The sequence below is a fragment of the Callospermophilus lateralis genome, chromosome 9, assembly GCF_048772815.1.
Source record: "Callospermophilus lateralis isolate mCalLat2 chromosome 9, mCalLat2.hap1, whole genome shotgun sequence".
In the NCBI taxonomy this organism is placed as follows: Eukaryota; Metazoa; Chordata; class Mammalia; order Rodentia; family Sciuridae; genus Callospermophilus; species Callospermophilus lateralis.
In genome coordinates this window covers 73,311,610-73,331,701 of record NC_135313.1, presented here as the reverse complement: position 1 = coordinate 73,331,701, position 20,092 = coordinate 73,311,610, and positions in this window count along the sequence as shown.

Sequence of the window (20,092 nt, the reverse complement as noted above, 5' to 3'; positions counted from 1 at the left end):
GAAATATAGATCTTTTAAGGTGAAGAAAGAGAAAATATATTTCCAGCTTCATTACAGCCTTCAAGATGGCAAGATTGTTGGTTTGAGCCTTATGCTTCTATGGTCTAATTCTAGGCATTGATCTCCTTGTGGATCATTTAACTTTGTTCTGCTCCATTTCAAAAACCGTGCCCTTAAACCTGTCCATCTTTCAAATACCTGTCATTGGTCATAAGGACAATGAAGAAAGAGTGTGAATAGTTTCATAGGAAAACATCCAACTATTCAATTTAATCCAATTCAACTCAATTTGATTCAACAAAAATTTAAGGAATACAGATTTTATGCCAGTATTGTAAAACCATGAACCATGAAGTGGAGTTCAATGACACCACAGTTTATTATCAGAGATGTATATATAAAGAATAATGCAGTTTACAGTGGTAAACATTATAGCAGAAATATATATCAGACATAGAATAGTATGAAGATTATCTGATGGAAAATAAGAAATAAGAACTCATGTCATAAGTGAGATAATCCTAATTTATAAATGAGAGTTCATTAAATTTACTTTGTATTAGAAGACATTAATTCAGCATGCCCCAAGAGCATGGAAATGTGCAGATCAGAAAATTGAAGCATTTTAGTATTGATAAAATGTATGTTTTCTAAAGAGGGTAAGACACTGAATTTCACTGAATTTGTGTTCCCAATGAGAACCTTTCTAGAATCTCTTGTCTCTCTGTGTTATCTTAGACTTCTAGAGAAAAATATGCAGAGGAGTCATGCTCATCAAAATTGAATTATTTACAAATGGTTTTTGATCAACTATATTGCATCATTTTTTTTCAATTTAAAAGTTACTAGAAAAGCAGTTCCCTGCACAATCCTATTCTTGAATCATAAGGTTTCTACAATAAAAATTAATAAAGATGCAAGAAAACACAATAACCAGAGAAAATCTTGGTCTTTTTCTCCCAAGTCTTTGAACAGCTTGTCTAAACCAAACACTCCATACATATTTCCCCTAAGACTCATCTTTGTTCTTTTGTCTAATTTCTGTATCATACCAACACTTGAATGAACAAAAACCCTGTGAGAATCTTCATCAATTACTTGGCACTCTGAAAATACCACCCCTTTTCATTATCACCATAACTGTGCTTATAACAGTGGACATCTCGCTTGGGCAGCTCGTAAGCAGATTAGAACAGAGGACACCACAACCCCCACAGCTTGTTCTTTCTATTAATCTTATTGGCTTTGCAAACACCTCTGCCAAAGTAACTTGGAGAACTTGCCTGCCATCACATAGGTGATACTTGACCATAGAATGATGCAAGATTTGGTAGATTGCCTTGAAATTTCTCCTGAAGCATGGGAAACATCTCGATGATGGCTCTTACATGCAGTTAGTTACTCATAAATATTTTATGGGAGATTCCTCAAAGGCTATTTCTCACCCACATTCTTACTTTCATTAGAATATTTACCTATGTTGTCTCATTTTTAGGGTACAGCCTCAGGCTGGTTTGTGAGTTTATGAAACTATTGTGCAGGTAATAAACCTTGTGAATTTATTTGGGCTTGTGGTCTCCTCACTGGCTGAATCTATGTAAATGTGGTATATAAACCCAGAAGCTGCCGTTATGCAATTTATAGCCTTCTTGTTAAGAAACAGAATTAGAGTTAGTTCCAATAGTTACTAGAAATATTGTTCCCCTTAGGAGAGAAATTGTGTTAAGAAAGACAACAAAAATTAATTTTCAACTTCTATGTATAGCATATTTTCTTATCATTGAACATTTTAACATTCTAAATGTAATTTAACTAAAACCTAGTAGACATATATACCAATCTCAGGCTATTTTACATGTGTAAACTATTTAAGCCTCATGTCAACTCTTGTATTAGTCCAAAATTACAAATAAGGCAACTTGGATTTGTAGATGTTAAGAAATTTTCCCATATTAGTACACAGGTAGATTGAACCAGGATCATAGTCCAAATCCAATGCCCTGTTTTTAAGTTATTTAACCTCTTCCACTACTTGAACTTTTTAATAAGAATCTTTTAAAACTGCCTTATAAAACTCTCTCTTAAAATTGCATTTTAAGTGCATGTAGTCACTTGAACACATTACATATATGTAAGGCAGACATACACTATCCTTATGAAAACTTAGGGAAAATGGAAAAGAATCATATCCAGTAAAGGATGTCCTTCTGACCAAATTTCAACATTAAGTATTAACCCATGTTGCCATATAAATATGCTAAAGATTATATATTATTTACTTTGAGCTTTTAATTACTTTCAGATTTTCAAGAACGAAATTTTTCTAAGGAAAGTTTTCTAAGGGAAACTCTCCTTAGTAAGCCTTCTGTATGAAATAACCATGTTGGAAAGAGTTGCATGTCTGAACTGGAGCCTCATTTTGCTGTTCCCAATTTGATTAGATTTAGGTCTTGCAATCAACTTGGAATGATGTTGTCTTTCCTATTAACACAGAGTCCCATGAAAATCAAGCCAAAAGTAAGTAAATAAATAAATAAAAGGAAAAAAAAACGTTTTCCAAGTGAATTTAATTTCTTATTTTATAATATATACTACAAATTTTATTTAACTCATGCTTAGTATGTAGACACAATCTTATTTTTTCATTTTTAATTAAAATGTTATTTAAAAACTTGTCTTAACTAATTCTAAGACAAAATTTCCTAGGAAATCCCATAAGGAACTTTTGTCAAGCAAAATAAAACCTTTGATCCCAAGAATACTTTGGCAGAATTTACCACTAAGAGATTTATTTGATAAATAGTAGGACATGAAGACTCATCAAGACAGGAAGTTTAAAAATTACTATAAAAATATATTTTAGGTGGAACATTGTAGGATCACATAAAACAGAGAAAGCTGTTGTTCAAACTCATGAACATTAAAAAATAAAGGAAATGTCAATGAAGAGCTATCAATCAGATTTGCATGCAAATAGTCTGTCTATTATTTTTTATGACTTATAATTCTTTGTCAATGTCATTTTTATAAATACTCATATCTAAATATTCAGAAAGGGACACAGGCAAGGTGAATTTGTTATTTGTTCATCTCTGTTTTATAGTTAATGCATAAAATCATACTAATTTAAATGAATATAACAAATATCTTAGTGCTTTGAAAATTGTTAGAATTAGTTTTACATATTTTTATTCATTTGTTTCAATTTATGAACTGCAACCCATGGCCTCTGAGTACATGTGCATGATAAAATTATAAGAAAACAAATTATAAATAGTAATCAGTGACCTCTTTCTCAGCCGCTGAACTTTACCAATGACCTGACCCAAGATCCCAGGCCTGAAGGCCAATCAACTTGTACTCTGTCAGTGCATAAGGCAAAGATATTTCTAAATACAATCCCTTATAAGAACAACTGCCAATCCCTAGTTTGATAGAGCTAAGTGAGATTCACTGACTGCTATCTGTGATAGCCATATAGTAAATTCAATTGTAAAATATAGAAGAAAAATTTACTATGTTGATCTTATATAAATGAGTCCATGAATCAAATTCATTTTTTCTATTAATTTTCAAAAACACATATAATTTAAAAATTAAGAATTTGTATCCTAAAAATAAATTCATTTCAAAAAAAGATAGTGTATTTCAATAAAGGACTTTACAGTGATGAAATTAACCTTATGGCAATTGTTCTGAATCCTATAATGAATTCTGAATTTTCCATCTATAAAATTTTCTGTCTATAACAATTTCCATATAGTGACTAAACTTCTGAGAAAATGCAAAGGGTTTACTTAAAATTTTGAAATGAAAGGAAATACTAACTTTTACCTGTAATATTTGATAATTAAATCTCTTTTCTTCTTGCTTTCCTCCATCTTCTTAAGAGATTCATCACACTTTAAAGTCATTTCAAAAATATGAAGGACTTATTTAATATCTAGGACCTCATTCTCAGTGATATGGAGGAAAATGAGATGAGCCCCAGTGAGGAGAAAAGGCAAGAAAGAAAAAGGAAAATTTTAAAATCCTTCTTGAAGACAAATGCAAAGCAGAATTTTCTGAATTTGATCAAAGCAAACTAGGAAACAGTAAAAAAGTAGGCAAAACCCAAGGTTTAAAGGAGTACTGTAAGTATTCGGAATGTATGCTTCATACAACAAAAAAAAATTGACTTATATTAAACTCAGAAATGTTTTGGAATAGTCAATGGAAGTTAATCTATCCTAGGATAAACAAATGACAAGTAGACAATGTGGAACTGGAGTGTAGTATTTGGTAATATTGGACCAAAAGGTTCAGAAATACCTGGCTTTAAAACAATATTAAAGCCCCAAAAATGCTAGTGTCCATTAACATATGAACATATATATTATATTACCAAGCACTACATTTCAGTTCAACGTTATCTCTTTTCATGTTTATCTTGGGGTAGATTATCTTTTGTTGTCTGTTCTGAAAAAAAAATAATATATAGATATTAACATATTTTAGAAAGTAATATATTTATTAAGATTTTGGAGCAATTACCCTGTCTGGAAGTGTCACATAACATTCTTTCTCCACCTGGCTTTTATCCACTCCATTCTAGTAATTTAGATGGTACTAATCCTTCTTGTCACCTGGACAGCTGAATCTGGAACAAACCATTTCTGCAAGGAAGATTAATGATTTTTATATATTTATTTTATTTATGTAATATTGTGTTTTTCTTGAAACAAAGACTTGATTCTTTCAGGTTATAATTATAAATTTGAAAAATGAATAGTACAGAACTCAAACTGAAGTAATTTGAAACTTTATTAAGTTTTGTCACATTGTTTATTAATAAGAACATAATGCATCAAGTTAATAAATTATCAATCAAGCCAATATATCTTAATAAGCCTATTTTTTTTAAAAAGCCAAAAAGAACTATGCTTGTTATTGCAAAAAAAAAAAAAAAAATAGTAAACTAAAACAACAACAACAAAAAAGCCTGCCTGAAGAATTCCTTAAATTCTAAAGATTAGGAAACTAAGATTTCTTTTAATACTATGCCTCAAGCTTTTTACTTATAGACATCATTGAATACCTGTACCCTGTGATAATTTCTAATTTTTTATGTTAATATACAAAGGGAAAAAAACTCTGAGGCAAGCAAAGTCTAACAATCTTGCTTCAGCTTCAGTATATACTTTTCTTCTCCAGAGGTGGACTCAAGAGTCAGGGCAACATATTAACTTCTCTCAACAACAGTTTTTCAGCCCCAAGTGTCATTAGAAACATTAAGAATTTAAATCTTGGCAAATGGAAAAATTTGGAACTTTAGGATAGGATATCTAGGTATCAAGAAGTGAATTTTGGTTTGGTGATGTGGTTCAAGCAGTAGCCTGCTCACCTGGCATGCGTGCGGCCCGGGTTCGATCCTCAGCACCACATACAAACAAAAATGTTGTGTCCGCCGAAAACTAAAAAATAAATATTGAAATTCTCTCTCTCTCTTTAAAAAAAAAAAAAAAGTGAATTTTTAGCAAAAAGAGCATGGACCCATTTATTCTAAGGAAATTATTCCAAACAAAAATCTGTACACCAACAACAGCCTTTATTTTCCTCTTTAATGAGAAAACAGAAATAGAAATAGATGCACTCTGAATTGAACCACTACTGTGGATTATTATTCAATTATTATTAATTTGCATCACTTAATGAAGAACCAACAATGTACTGAGAACTGCCAGAGGTTCAATTTATTATATCAAAAAAGGTTTTGCATTAATCAAAATGTGGTCAAGGCTACACACAGGATAAAAACAATAAAATATTGTCAAGAAGTTACAGACACCTTGCAAATTTTATTAGTTATCTATTGACATTTTACAAAGCATCTCAAAGCTTAGAGGCCTAAAACAATAATAATATATTATTTTTTTAAAAAACCTGCAAGTTGGTTGACTGGTTCTGTGGGATTTGCTGCCACTACTGGGACAACTAGACAATCTAACTAATCTAACTAGATAACTAGATAACCTAACTAATCTGAAAATTTGTTCCAATTCAGTTTTTCTCCATTTGGACTCTGATTCTCCTCTAGACAAGAACAGCTTTTACACCAAATAGCCCTAAGGTAACATTTCAAACAGTGAAAGCAGAAGTTTCCAGACCTCTTGAAAACTAGACTGGGGAATGTGTACATGTAATTCCCACAAAATTATATTGGTCAAAGGCTATATCATATTCACAGATTTAAAGAATAGACCAATTCTTTTGAAGAGTAGTGACTTCAATATCAGAACTTTCCATATCCCTCAAAATGTCATGATCGTTTTGTACAGTTCACTACTACAGAGGTGAACAAAGGCTTTTGGTGGATACATAGCAGATAATAAAATCTTAGTTGATGGACAAATAAGATAATTGAAGGTCTGAAGAACAGCTTTTTTTTTTTTTTGGTTATTGCATCTTTACATCACATTTTTCCAATGGAACTCTCAATATGGCATGCTTCAGAATTTTCTTCATATGCTTGTTAAATTAACACAAAGGAAAATAGAGGAAAAAAGTGGTAAATCTCTTAGGAAGATAATGAGCACAAAATAAAGGAATAAGAAAAGAATGAGTATATCTAGAAATAAAAATAATCTTTATATATTGCTTGCTACTTTCAAATATAAAACTAGTTAATCTATTTTCTCAATAACCCTGTGAAGAAGAGAGAAAAGGTACTTTTAGCTATAGTCATAGATTGAGTTGAAATATTTAACTGGTTGTTCTGAGTATATATTCATGACCTGTGATAGATAGTGGTCCTCCTAGAACTTAAGTTTGATCTAGAATTCAGTTAAATTTCACTGTATTTCAAAAGTAAGTGAAGTGCAGATAATGAAAAATTAAAATAGGCATCTTTAAACTATTGTCTAGACTTTTCTTATTGTTTTAAATTATGTATTAGTCTTTTTAAAAAATCCTGTTGTGAGAACAGAGTCTAATCTTTTATTAACCATTACATTTAAACTTAATGATGCATCCCTTGTGGAGGGTTATAGTTATCTAATCCTTATGATAATCTGGAGTAACACAGGTCTACAGACAAAACTAATCCAATTGTTTTAATTAATCCAAAATTACTTTATGATCTATGCATCATTGTTTGATTACTGTAGTGTTCAGGTTAGAAAATAATGTAATGTTAGCTGTCGGCTTATTATAAATGATCTTTATTGTGTTGAAGTACATTCCTTACAAGGCTTATATGTTCAGTATTTTAATCATGAAGTGTTGAAATTTTGGGGGGAAATGGGGATTGAACTCAGGAGCACTCAACCATTGAGCCACATCCCCAGCCCTATTTTGTATTTTATTTGGAGTCATGGTTTCACTAAATTTCTTTGTGCCTCCCTGTTGCTGAGGCTAGAACTCAAAATCCTCCTGCCTCAGCCTCCTGAGCCACTGGGATTACAGACATGTGCCACTGTACCCAGCTCAATTGTTGATTTTTACTGAATGCTTTTCTATATCAATTGAGATGACCATATGGCTTTTGTCCTTCATTCTGTTGATAGGCTCTTTCATGTTCACTTATTTCCACTTGATTGTGGTGATAATCTTTTTAGTGCATTGTTGGATTCAGTTTGCTAGTATTTTACTGAGAATTCTTGCATCTGTACTCGCCAAGGATAATGGTCTGTAGTTTTCTATTTGTTGTCATTATGTCCTTATCTGATTTTTACATCAGGGATGTACTTGCCTTATAAAATGTATTTGGAAGAATTTCCTTTTCTCCAATTTTTTTTTTTTTTTTTTTTTTGTATAATGGAAGGAAGATTGGTATTATTTCTTCTTTAGATGTTTGGTAGAATTCAGCAGTGGAGTCATCTGCTCCTGGGCTTTTATTTGATTGGAGGTTCTTTATTGCTGGTTGCTTCTGTCCCTTGTTTTTGGTCTATTCAGATTTTCTCTTTCTTCATGATTCAATCTTGGTAAAGAATAAGTGTACAGAAATTTATTTTTTTCTTCTAGATTATGAAATGTATTGACACATATTGTTCCTAATTATATCTAATGATCTTGTGTATTTCTGTGGTATAAGTTGTAGTTTTCTCTTTTCACCTCTGATTTCTGTTTTATTTGAGCCTTTTCTTCTTTTTTTCTTTTTTCTTTCTTTCTTTTTTTTTTTTTAGTTACTCTAAGGATTTGTCTGTTGTATTTATCTCTCCAAAGAACCAGCTCTTTATTTCATTGATCTTTTATGTTGCTTTATTTATTTCTACTCTGGTCTTTATTATTTATTTCCTTTTGCTAACTTGGGGTTTCATTTAATCTTGTTTTTCTAGTTCCTTTAGGTACAGTGAGGCATTTTTACATTTTGATATGGCATTAATCATTATAAACTTCTGTCTTAGTATTGCTGTATCTCCATTTTCATTTGTTTCAAGAAATTCTTTAATTTGCTTCCTGATTTCTTCCTTGATCCATTGGTTGGTCACAAGTGAATTGTTTAATTTACATGTATTCGTCTAGTTTCCAAAGTTTCTCTAGTTATTGATTTCTCACTTTATTGCATTATGGTCAGAAAAGCTACTATATATAGTTTCTATTTTATTTTTAATTTGATGAGACTTATTTTGTGCCTTATCATTTGCTCTATCCTGGACAATGCTCCATGTGCTTATGAGAAATATGTGTATTAAGCAGCTGTTGGATGAAATATTCTGTAGATGTCTGTTAGATTCATGTGGTTTAGGGTGCAATTTAACTAAGATGAATGTTTTGTTGTTGGTTTCTGTCTGGATAATCTATTGCTGAAAATAGTTGTTGAAGTGTTCAGTTATTAATTTGTTGAAGTCTCTCTCTCTTTTAGGTTTATTAACACATGCTTTATCTATTTGGTTGCTCTAACATTGGGTCCATATACATTTAGAATTATTATTTCCTCTTGCCCAATTAATCCCTTTATCATTATATGACTTTGCTTGTACCCTTTGATTGTTTTTGATTTAAAGTATCAATATATACCAGGAGGTTGTACCCAGGGTCTCGTACACAAAATACTCTTCCACTGAGCAACGTCTCCAACTCATAAAGCATACTTCAGCTCATATTAGCATTCTATTTTCTATTTCTACTTCTATTTTCTTTCAGCACCCAATTCTCTGGAATGTCTCATCCCATCCTGTCACTTTCACTATGTATGTGTTCATTGACGTAAAGTGAGTGTATTGTAAGGAGCATACTTGAGTCTTGTGTGTGTGTGTGTGTGTGTGTGTGTGTTTGTTTTAATCCATACAGTTAGTCTTTCAACTGGGGGATTTAGTCCACTAACATTCCCAGTAATTATTAATACGAATGGTATTATTATAGCCATTATGCAACGTGTTTTTGTGTTTCGCTGCAGGTCCTTTAATTTTTTTCTTTCTCCATAGTAGCATATTTTGATTTCTTGCTCATTATTTTTGGTTTGTCTATTATAGATTTTTGATTTGTAGCTATCATGAGGCTTACAAAAATAACTTTGATTATAATAAGCTACTATGAAGTGAGAGGAATTTAAGATGATCATAAGGATAAAAACAAACAAATAAATGAATGAAAGAATAAGAGACTATTTATGCAAGACACTTTCCAGTAGTGTTCCATTCCTCTGTATATTTTGAATTTTTAATATCCAATTTTTCATCTTTCTATATTACATATTGCTTAACATATTAATATACTCATTATTTTTGTTTTAACATTCATACTAAAGCTATGAATGATTAACATATGTAAATATTAAATATAATATAGTACCCTAAATTTGTGAAATTACTTTTATTGATAAGTTTTATGCCATACTATATTTTCTTCTCATTAATGTCTCATAGTTTAATGTCTTTCAGGTTAAAAAAACTTCCTTTAGCATTTCTTGTAAAATAGTTCTGGGGGTGACATATATATTCTCAGCTTTTGTTGTCTGGGAGAGTCTTAATTGTTCCTTCAAATGCAAAGGTTAGCTTTGCTGGGTATAGTGTTCTTGGTTGACAATTTTTCCTTCAGCACTTTGAAAATATCATACCTCTATCTCCTGGTCAGTAAAGTTTCTGCTGAGAAGTAGGCTATAGAACAAATTGAGACACACCTTTGTGTTTTGCTTCTTTTTTTTTTTTTTTCTTGAGTCTTGAGAATCTTTATCTTTCATCTGAAAGAGCTTGATTGGAAGATTTCTCAGGATAAATTTGCTTGAGTTAAATATGCCTGATAATCTTTAGCCTAAGCACTGTGAATACTTTTATTTTTTTCTAAATTTGGGGTGTTTTCTATTATTACTTTTTCAAATAAGCATTTTCTCCCTTTGGTATGCTTAAAAATATCTTGATTGACTGTAACTTAAATATTTGTCCTTTTAGTTCTGTTCCAAAGGTCCTTTTCATTCTTTTTCCCTTTTTCTCCTACAATTGTATATTTTCAAATATCAAATATCCTGTCTTGGATCTCACTAATATTTATCCTGTTTGATTTATTCTGCTACTGATGCCTTCTTTCTTTCTTTCTTTCTTTCTTTCTTTCTTTGTTTCTTTCTTTCTTTCTTTCCTTCTTTCTTTCCTTCCTTCTCTCTCTCTCTCTCTCTCTCTCTCTCTCTCTCTCTCTCTCTATCTCTATCTCTATCTCTCTCTTTCTTTCTTTCTTTTTCTTGTTACTGGGGATTGATCTCAGGGGCACTCGAACACTGAGCCACATCCCCAACCTTAGTTTTGTGTTTTATTTAGAGATAGGATTTCAGTGAGCTGCTCACTTTTGCTGAGGCTGGCTTTGAATGCATGATACTCCTGCCTCAGCCTCCTGAGCTGCTGGGATTACAGTTGTGTGCCACTGCACTCGACTCTATTGTCCTTTGAATTTCACTGAGTGTAATTTTTGGCTGAAGATATTTTGCTTCCATCTTTTTGTTAAGTTTTTCTGTTAGAAAGTGAATGTTTCTGGTTTTTGTTAAGCTCATTGATTTCACTTAAAACAGATATTTTGTATTCTCATAGATCTTTAATACTGATTATTGCCTGGTCAGTTTATTGCACTGTATTTTTAATACTAGATTGCTGGGAGCCACAGCCAATTAATATGATGCATGGCATTTTTGATTGAAAGGTGATGCCAGCTAGCCATTGAGATGATATGATTATGTTAAAAATTACATTCATATGGATACCGGACTCCTGCTGCGGGACTCCTGGAGAGTTCCCATTGGTTGGGAAAGTGCAGTAGGAGGGAATTCCGGGGGAGGCGCTTGCGCTGGAGTTCCGGGAAGGAACCGGCGGAATGCCGCGTGGGTGGATTGGGAAGCTTCCCGGGCACAGACGTGGTGTTGGCGGTTTTTTCAAATAAAGTTTGTTCCTGTTTGAGTGGCTCGTGATCTTGTGCCCAGCCAGACAGCGGCACTAGATGAGGTCATGGTTTTCTAAAAGCTCTTGATTCTTGTTGGCATTAAAGTATCAAGTATTTGTTCCAGTCTTCCTAATGTGGTTTTCTTGTGCTTATCTCTCCAGAGATTATAAACAGATCAGTTATTTTCTCTTAAGTCTATAGACACCTCCACTATTTCAACATTAGATAAGACCTAGGTCCAGGTTTTCCAGGAATTTGCTATTTGTGTCTCAGTACTAGAGCACCGTCCAGGCCCAGGTTTGTCTCAAATATTCTATTGGTATATTGTTCATAAATAAACAGGAAAATATTCACATATCAATCCTTTCCCTGGAGCCAACATAAACATTGATGTCTTATGCACATTGACTGGACTGCAGTCAGCACAACATGTTCTGCCAAGTGCTGAAGAGGGACACCATGGTTGGACCAGCTGCAGATTCCTGTATCATATTGAGGTCAATATCACTATAAAGCTGTCATACTCTGAGCCCACAGCCTACTAAAACTGACACGACACTAGGTTAGTTACAAGGCTCACATTTCTATGGATGTCTAGTACTGAGTTAGACTCATGGTCCAACATTGCTGTAATAATCAATCGGGGATGATTACTAGAATAGAAGTCCAATAGACTGGGAATGCATATTTTCCCCCCACACAGCTATTCCAAAGTTTCTTTTCACAGGCAGGTCTGATTTACTTATCTCATGTGTTTGTCACACCAAGTGAAACAACTTGGTGTGTCTGTGGGGAAAGGTTGTCAGAGCACCTTACTCAGCTACCATCTTGTTCTGCCTTTCTAAAATTATAATATTCTTAATGTAAGTTTATATAAACAGATCACAACAAAAGCATCTTTATCATTTCTGATGTCAACTTTATATAGAACTTTGTAGATAACTTATTTAAGACTAAAATAAGCTGAATATCAAGAGTAAAGAAAATATTTGTGTCTTTGAATTATGAAAATTACTGTTATAAATTCTTACCCAATGTGTGTATCCTTGCTCATTTTAAGAAATATTACATTAAATAAACCGACACATAGAGAATTAGACACACATTAATACATGAAACGTATAAAGAATTTTACTACAATGTAAAACATGGTAATATAATCACTATTTAAAGAATTTGTTAGTATAAGTATAAAGAAAATCTATTACTTTGACTTGATTCCAGAAAATCTGAATATTAAGTAAAATTTATATTTCAACAAGTTTCTAGAGTATATTACAAAATCTCCACTTGAGTATAAAATAGGGATTAATAGAAGCTAAGGAAGGTGAAAGAGGACTAGCATATGTTGGACACAGGGTACCAAAACATAGTAAAATAGAAGAAATAAGTTCTAATATCCACAGCACAGTGAATTGTCTACAGTTCACAATGCCATGTAATATATTTTATGGACTAAGAGAGAGGAACTCAACATATAGAAATGCTCAGAAGGGGGAAATACTAATTACCATGATTTGAGGAGTACACATTATAAACATGTGTTGAAATATTATATTTATCCCATAAACATGTATAATTATTACATATAAGTCAAAAATTGAAAAAAATACAATGAATGTCAAAATACAAATATCATAATTTTATTCATGTAGGCCCAGTGAAATTCCAATTAGAAAGAAGAGATTATCAGATTGGACTTTAAAATATCTAATTATAAACTACTATAAAACACTCAGTTTAAATATAATGACACAGGTACACTAAAACTAAAAGGATGGAAAGATATATACCATGCAAACACTAATAATAGAAAGCTCAAGTGGCTACTTTAAGATCAGAAAAATAGATGTCAGGTGAGGAGGAAAGTCTCAGCATCAGTGGAGACTTTACTTAAAGATAAAAAAGTGAGTTAACCAAGGAGGCACATTAGGCCAGATTGTATATCAACTTGTCCTCAGAGCTCCAAAACATGAGAAGAAAAAAATCTAATAAAACTCATAAGACAAATGTAAATTCACAATTACACACAGGGTTGTCAATTATCCTCCATCAAAATAATTAATAGAATAAATACACAGAAGAAGCAGAAACACAGAAGGCCTGAAAAGCATCATCCACCATACTGACCCACTTGACACTTATGAAAAATACCACCAAAAATATCCGGAAAAAATTAAAAATAAAAAGGTTTTCAAGTACACTTGGAAAATTTACTAAGATAAAATATATACAAAGTAAATCTTAACAAAATCCAAAGAAAACAAATCAACTAAAATATATTCTTTGGCTATAAAACAATTGAATTGGAAATCAATTATAGAAAGTAGGGGGCAAATTCCCAAATATTAGAAATTACAGTGAATTTCTAAATTCCTAATGTGTGAAAAAGATGGTCTCAAGAGAAATTTAAAAATATTTTGAACTAAATAAAAAGGAAAACACAAAATAACAAAATTTGTGTCATGAAACTCAAGAAGTACTAAAAGAGAAACTTAAAATACATGCTTTAAAAAAGTCTAAAATTCAACACTGAGCTTCCACAAAAGCAAGCAAATTATGCTCAAATTAATCAGAAATGTTAAGAGAAGGCATGAATTGCTAGTACCAGAAGTAAAAGTAGGTAATTTCCCTACAGATATCAGAAAAACATGAAAATGATAAGTGAATATTACAATATTTTGCCCATAAATTTGGCTACATGGTTTAAGGACAACAATATTTTAAAAGGTGTAAATAGATAAAACTAATTCAAAAAGAAATATATATTTAAGTAATACTCTTTGTAATTTAAAACAGAAATCTCTATTAAAAACTTTCCAACAAAAAATTCTATACCCAGGTAGTTTCATTGACAAATTCTACCAAATAATTAAGAAAAATTAATAATAATTTATTGGCAATAAATATGAGAAATTTGGAAAGGAATCAGTTCAAAAGTCTTTTTATGAAACCAGCATTACTTTGATATCAACACTAGACAAAAAATTTTTAAGAAAAATCTATGTGTTCATAAACTATTTTATATAAGAACAATTATACAAACTTTGTTCATAATATTCAATAAATAAAAATCATGCAAATGCTACCCAAAAGAATTATGAATGCTCTAATTGTGACATATTAATATCCAAAATGAAAAAAGATCAGAAAGTAGCTTGGAATGAGAGGAGAACAACTAGAAATGAGCATTAAAAAATGATCTGAAGCAATAAAAACATTCTCTATATTAAAAGGGATGGGACTTACATGGTTTTTTGCTTTTGACAAATTTCATTGAACTGAAGTCTTAAGATTTATGCATTTCATACATCGTAATATATACCCAAGCAAAATGAACAAGAGTAAACAAATTCCTTTTTTATACTAATATAAATCAATTTTCAAACTATCTTCTTGAGCTAATTAGTAAATATATTAAAAATAAAAACTTAGTTTCTCACCAAAAAATATCAATATGAAGTTATGATTTTTAATACAGAAAGGAATAAACAATGCAAAAGTTGTATAGGTCATATTCCCTTTTTCTCTCTACTAAGAGGGCCCAGAAATAAAGACACAGGTAGCTTTGAGACACCTAATACCCTGATTTTGGTTTCTAAATAGTGTTTTTCCATTAAAGATTATCAGAGACTTTGGGAGAAAAATCTGATTTCAGGTCTGGGATATGGAAATTAACAAGTGAGCCTGAAATGTCTTTTATTATCTTTAATAATAAAATATTTAAAGAATCATAGGTATCAAACAATCAAAAAGACACCTTGTCTAGATTAAAGAGAGTCCCACTGAAAAAAATCGGATATAATTAAGTATGGAAGACAATCAATTTCATGGAATAAAAATCTATGAGTCACCCATATATAAATAAATAGATAACTATAGTTTATTAAGCATTCATAGTTACTAGGAAGTATTTATTCCTTATAATTGTGAAAGTCAAATTTTCAAAATTTTTAATTGAAAGTTATTTTAACTGATCTATAACAACAATATTGTTTATATTATTGGAATGACATGTGGTTTTTATGCATGTATATATTGTGTATTATTCAGACAAGGATCAATATATGTGCCATACTCAAATAAATTTGTCATTTCTTTATGATGAAAAATTTTCTTCTAGTATTTTGCAACATACAGTACCTTATCATCATTGTAGCCATCCTGCTGTGCAGTAGTATACCAGGACTTCTGTCTCCTATCTAATTTTAACTTATTACCAATTGATCAACCTTTCCACATCCCACCTTTCTTCTCTTGGGTGACCACCATTCCACTCTCCACTTCTATGAGACCACCCTTTTTAGATTCCACATATGAGGGAGATGATATTCTACTTGTCTTTCTGTGCCTCACTTATTCAGCTACACACAGTGATCTTCAGTTCCATCCATGCTATCACAAGTGACAGGATTTTCTTTTTTATGGAAGATTAGCATTCCATTGTACATATGTACTACATTATCTTTTATCCAATCATAAAGTTGATGGATACTTTGATCATTTCCGTTTCTTGACTATTATGAATAGTTCTGTAATGAATGGGGAATGCAGATTTTAGACATACTAAATTTATTTCCTTTGGATATATATCCAGCTGTGGGATTTCTCAATCATATGGCAATTCTATTTTGTCTTTTTCTGTGGTGTCTCCATACTGATCTCCATAATAGCTATATGAAAATAGAATTTAAAATCAATTTGTACCAAAGTTACATACACTGTGGCTTACTAATAATACAAACTTAATAAGTATCTGTAAAGTCTAGAAATGAAATATAGAAAGAAAAGCAAATGGTACTACCCTAATTCAGTAGTCTATTTTGATCACAATATTCTGATTCTTGCAATAAATATTGAATTAGTGTATCCAATCTATATGGCTTTACCACCTTTTGAGTAACAGATTACTTACTCAGTCATATAAAAAGAAGACTCTCCCAAACAGCATCTTTCCCTTCCTGATGCTTTCCATGATAGATCCCAGTATTTCACAAGGGAATCCCATACAGAGAAAACGAGACACACATACTGCCAGAAATGGGACACCAGGGAGCTTACTAGGATATTAATATATGTGAGTTACAGTAAATTAAGCTAAATGAAGAGCTGTCACATAAGGAATCGTGCCTACTGATTGCATATGAACCATTCTGAATGAATTGCCAGCTATCACCTATTCACTCAGCATCAAACCAAGAAACCACAGTTTTTGCTTCTTGTAATTGTGGCAGTGCAAAGTAAAATCAAACTGCTTTTATAATTTTGCCCTTGATACCTTCAAAAACACCGACTATCCATTATTTACTGCTATTTTTGTTTTAAAGATCAGGTCCCCAAAATTGTATCAGTTTCACAATTTTTTAAATGTGGATACAAATGAAAGAAAAATGTTTCGTCTATGCTCTTGTTTTAATTTGGAATGATTATTTTTTTCTTTATAACCTTATTTACCCCATGTTTTCAAATTATCATTTTTTTCCTGTTAAATAAAATGTATTAGAATTTAAAATGACCTTTCAGAAAAATAAATGACAAAAAGACAGTCACCAAGGTAAGTTCATTAACCTGGTTATCCAATGCTAGCTAAAGCACTGTTACATTGAATCTTAGCTTTAGCTGCTTTTTTTCTATCTGGTAACTGACCTTTCACAATTCAGCGCTAAGAAGTGATTGGCTTCATCTGCTAACTTTCAATACAACATCTCATTTTTACCTCTTTTTACCAAATACCTTATACCAATCAAGATCTGTCATAGTAGAAACTATATTTGGGAAGCAAATGTAAATATCTCAACCTACAGGCCATATAAAACCTTACAGCATCTCTCATGGCATCTTTTGTTATCTTTTATCGATATATCCTCAAAAAGGATAAGCATGGAATGATTTTATGATAAATAAAGACCAGATTTCAAGGCTGAGTTAGATAAAGCAAACAGCTTAGCATCAACAAATTAAGTAAGTCATGTTACCTCTGTGGGCTAGAGTTTTCTCACTTTGAAGATGAGATTGTTAAACTAGATAATCCCAAGTTCAAGTCCATATAAAAGTGAAATATGTTCATTTATGTAAAATGAAATATGGATAAAAGAAATGAGGGTAAAATGCAAGAATTGCAGTTAGATGGTCCTGAGGTCAGGTATTAACTTCCCTGACTTTCCTATTTTGTAGCTCAAGTATGTTAAGATTCTTTTCAAACTGATGGTGTGACTCATTTCCTATATCACACTGCCATAGAAGGAGTAAATATTAATTTGGCTTGGAAGTGCCAAGCACACGTCTTTGGCCAGTGACACACCTCAGCTAATCAATTATATTCCTGGAGTTTTCTTCTCTAATGACATTTCCAGAGCAAGGAGCATGATATATGACAACCTAAGCTGGTCTCAAAGGGATAATAGAATCTTTACATATGGGCATGGCAAAGCTTCATGGAATGAATTTAATCCAGAAGTTATAGTGACAGAAGGGAACATGGAAGATAAATGCCCCTTCCTTACTATATGAGTGTGCTAGGGCTGATATAACAGAAAACCCAAGCTGCATGACTTACATAACAGAAATTTTCTTTCTCACAGTTCTGGAGGCTGGAAGTCCAAGCTCAAGGTGTCAACAGGTTTGGATTCTCCTAAGTACTTATGCCTTGCCATACTGAAGATCACCTTCTCATTGTATCCTCATGAGGCCTTTCCTCTGTGTCCCTGGTCTCTCTTCTTATATAGATCACCAATCTGATCAGATCAGCACTCTACTTTTAAGTTCTTATTTAACTTGAATTACTTCTTTAAAGGCTCTCTCTCTCTCCAAATACAGTCACATTGTGGACTTTGGATTCCAACATGAATTTTGGGCTGTCACAATTTAGAGTATAGCATCTTCTCTCTCATGGGCTACTCTAAGGCATGCTTGCTCTAGAGGAATTCAAATGTGGAGCAAATGTAAGTGATAAACTACCAGTTGTTTCCCTTTAAGACCTGGCTTGAAGCAATATCCATGTGGGTAATACATTAGCTAACATCTTATTGTATTTCCTACCTCTGCTGTCTTTTTGTATCCTCTTTGTATTCAGTTCTTCTATCAGATTATGTTTTCTAGAGTGTCCACCACAGCATTGATACCTAAATTGTATATATACATCTTTCTCAGTACCTTCTAGATTTGGTAGAAAAAGAAATAGCTTAAAACCTGTAGCAAATTCTAACAACATAGCTAACATGTTCTGGGTTTTGTACCTAAGAATCAGAAAATACACATTCTTCTCAAGAGTAGAATAAAACTCTTAAAAATGGGGACATAAAATAGGCCAAGTATGAATTTCCAGCTTAATACCCCCAAATCAATATCACATAGAATCCATTATCACACAAAAGTTAGATTGTAAAAAAAAATAAGAAAATATTCTATATATACTATAAAATATAAATTTCAGAAAATAAGAGCATTTTGCCCATTTTTCCCTATTTGTATACCTCAATAGTTTAGAGTAACTGGCACATGGTAAATATCCAATATTTGTTAACGAATAAATAGTAAGTTATTGTTTTAAAACTTATATGTAGGGAATTAAACACATACTTAAAGCACTCATAAATTAAATGAAAAACAACTGTTTCAAATCTTAAGAAAGTAAAAGCTCTATGTATTAAATCTTAAGGATGAAGCTAGTATTGTTTAGAAGAAAATATTTATCTTAACTCTGCTTTTAAGAATATAAGAAAATCCTGGAAATTAATAAACAAGTTCAACTCAAGAAGACCAGAACAGAGCCCACAGACTAAATTTAGGAAAGCGAAAGGAAAAAGAAAAAGAAAGAAAGGAAGGAAGGAAGAAAGAAAGGAAAGAAGGAAGGAAGGAAGGAAGGAAGGAAGGAAGGAAGGAAGGAAGGAAGGAAGGAAGGGAAACTCAACCCCTATCTCTCACCATGTACAAAACTCAACTCAAAGTGAATCAAGGACCTAGGAATTAGACCAAAGACTCTACGCCTAATAGAAGAAAAAGTAGGCCCCAAATCTTCATCATGTCAGATTAGGCCCAGACTTCCATAACAAGAAATAAAATCAAGAATCAATAATTGAATGGATTCAAAATAAAAAGCTTCTCAGCAAAAGAAACAATCAATGGGGTGAACAGACAGCCTACATATTGGCAGCAAATTTTTGCTGCATGCTACCAGAGAGAGCCCTAATCTCCAGGATATAGAAAAAAACTCAAAAAACTTAATACTAAAATAAATAAATAAATAAATAAATAGGCTAAGGAGCTAAACAGACACTTCTCAAAAGAAGAAACACAATGAATCGACAAATATATAAAAAAAATGTTCAACATCTCTGGTAATTAGAGAAATGCAAATCAAAACTACTCTGTAAAGATTTCATCTCACTCTATTCAGAATTGCAGTTATCAAGAACACAAGCAACAATAAGTGTTAGTGAGGATGTGGGAGAAAAGGCACACTCACACACTGCTGGTAGGAGCGCAAATTGGTGCAACCAATCTGGAAAGCAGTACGGAAATTCCTTAGAAAACTTGGAATGGAACCACCATTTGACTCAGTTATCCCACTCTTCGGTCTATACCCTAAAGACTTAAAAACAGCAAACTACAGTAACACAGCCACTTCAATACCTACAGCAGCACAATTCACAATTGCTAAACTGTGGAAGAAACCTATATGCCCTTCAATAGATGAATGGATAAAGAAACTGTGGTACATATACACAATGGAATATTACTCAGTATTAAAAGA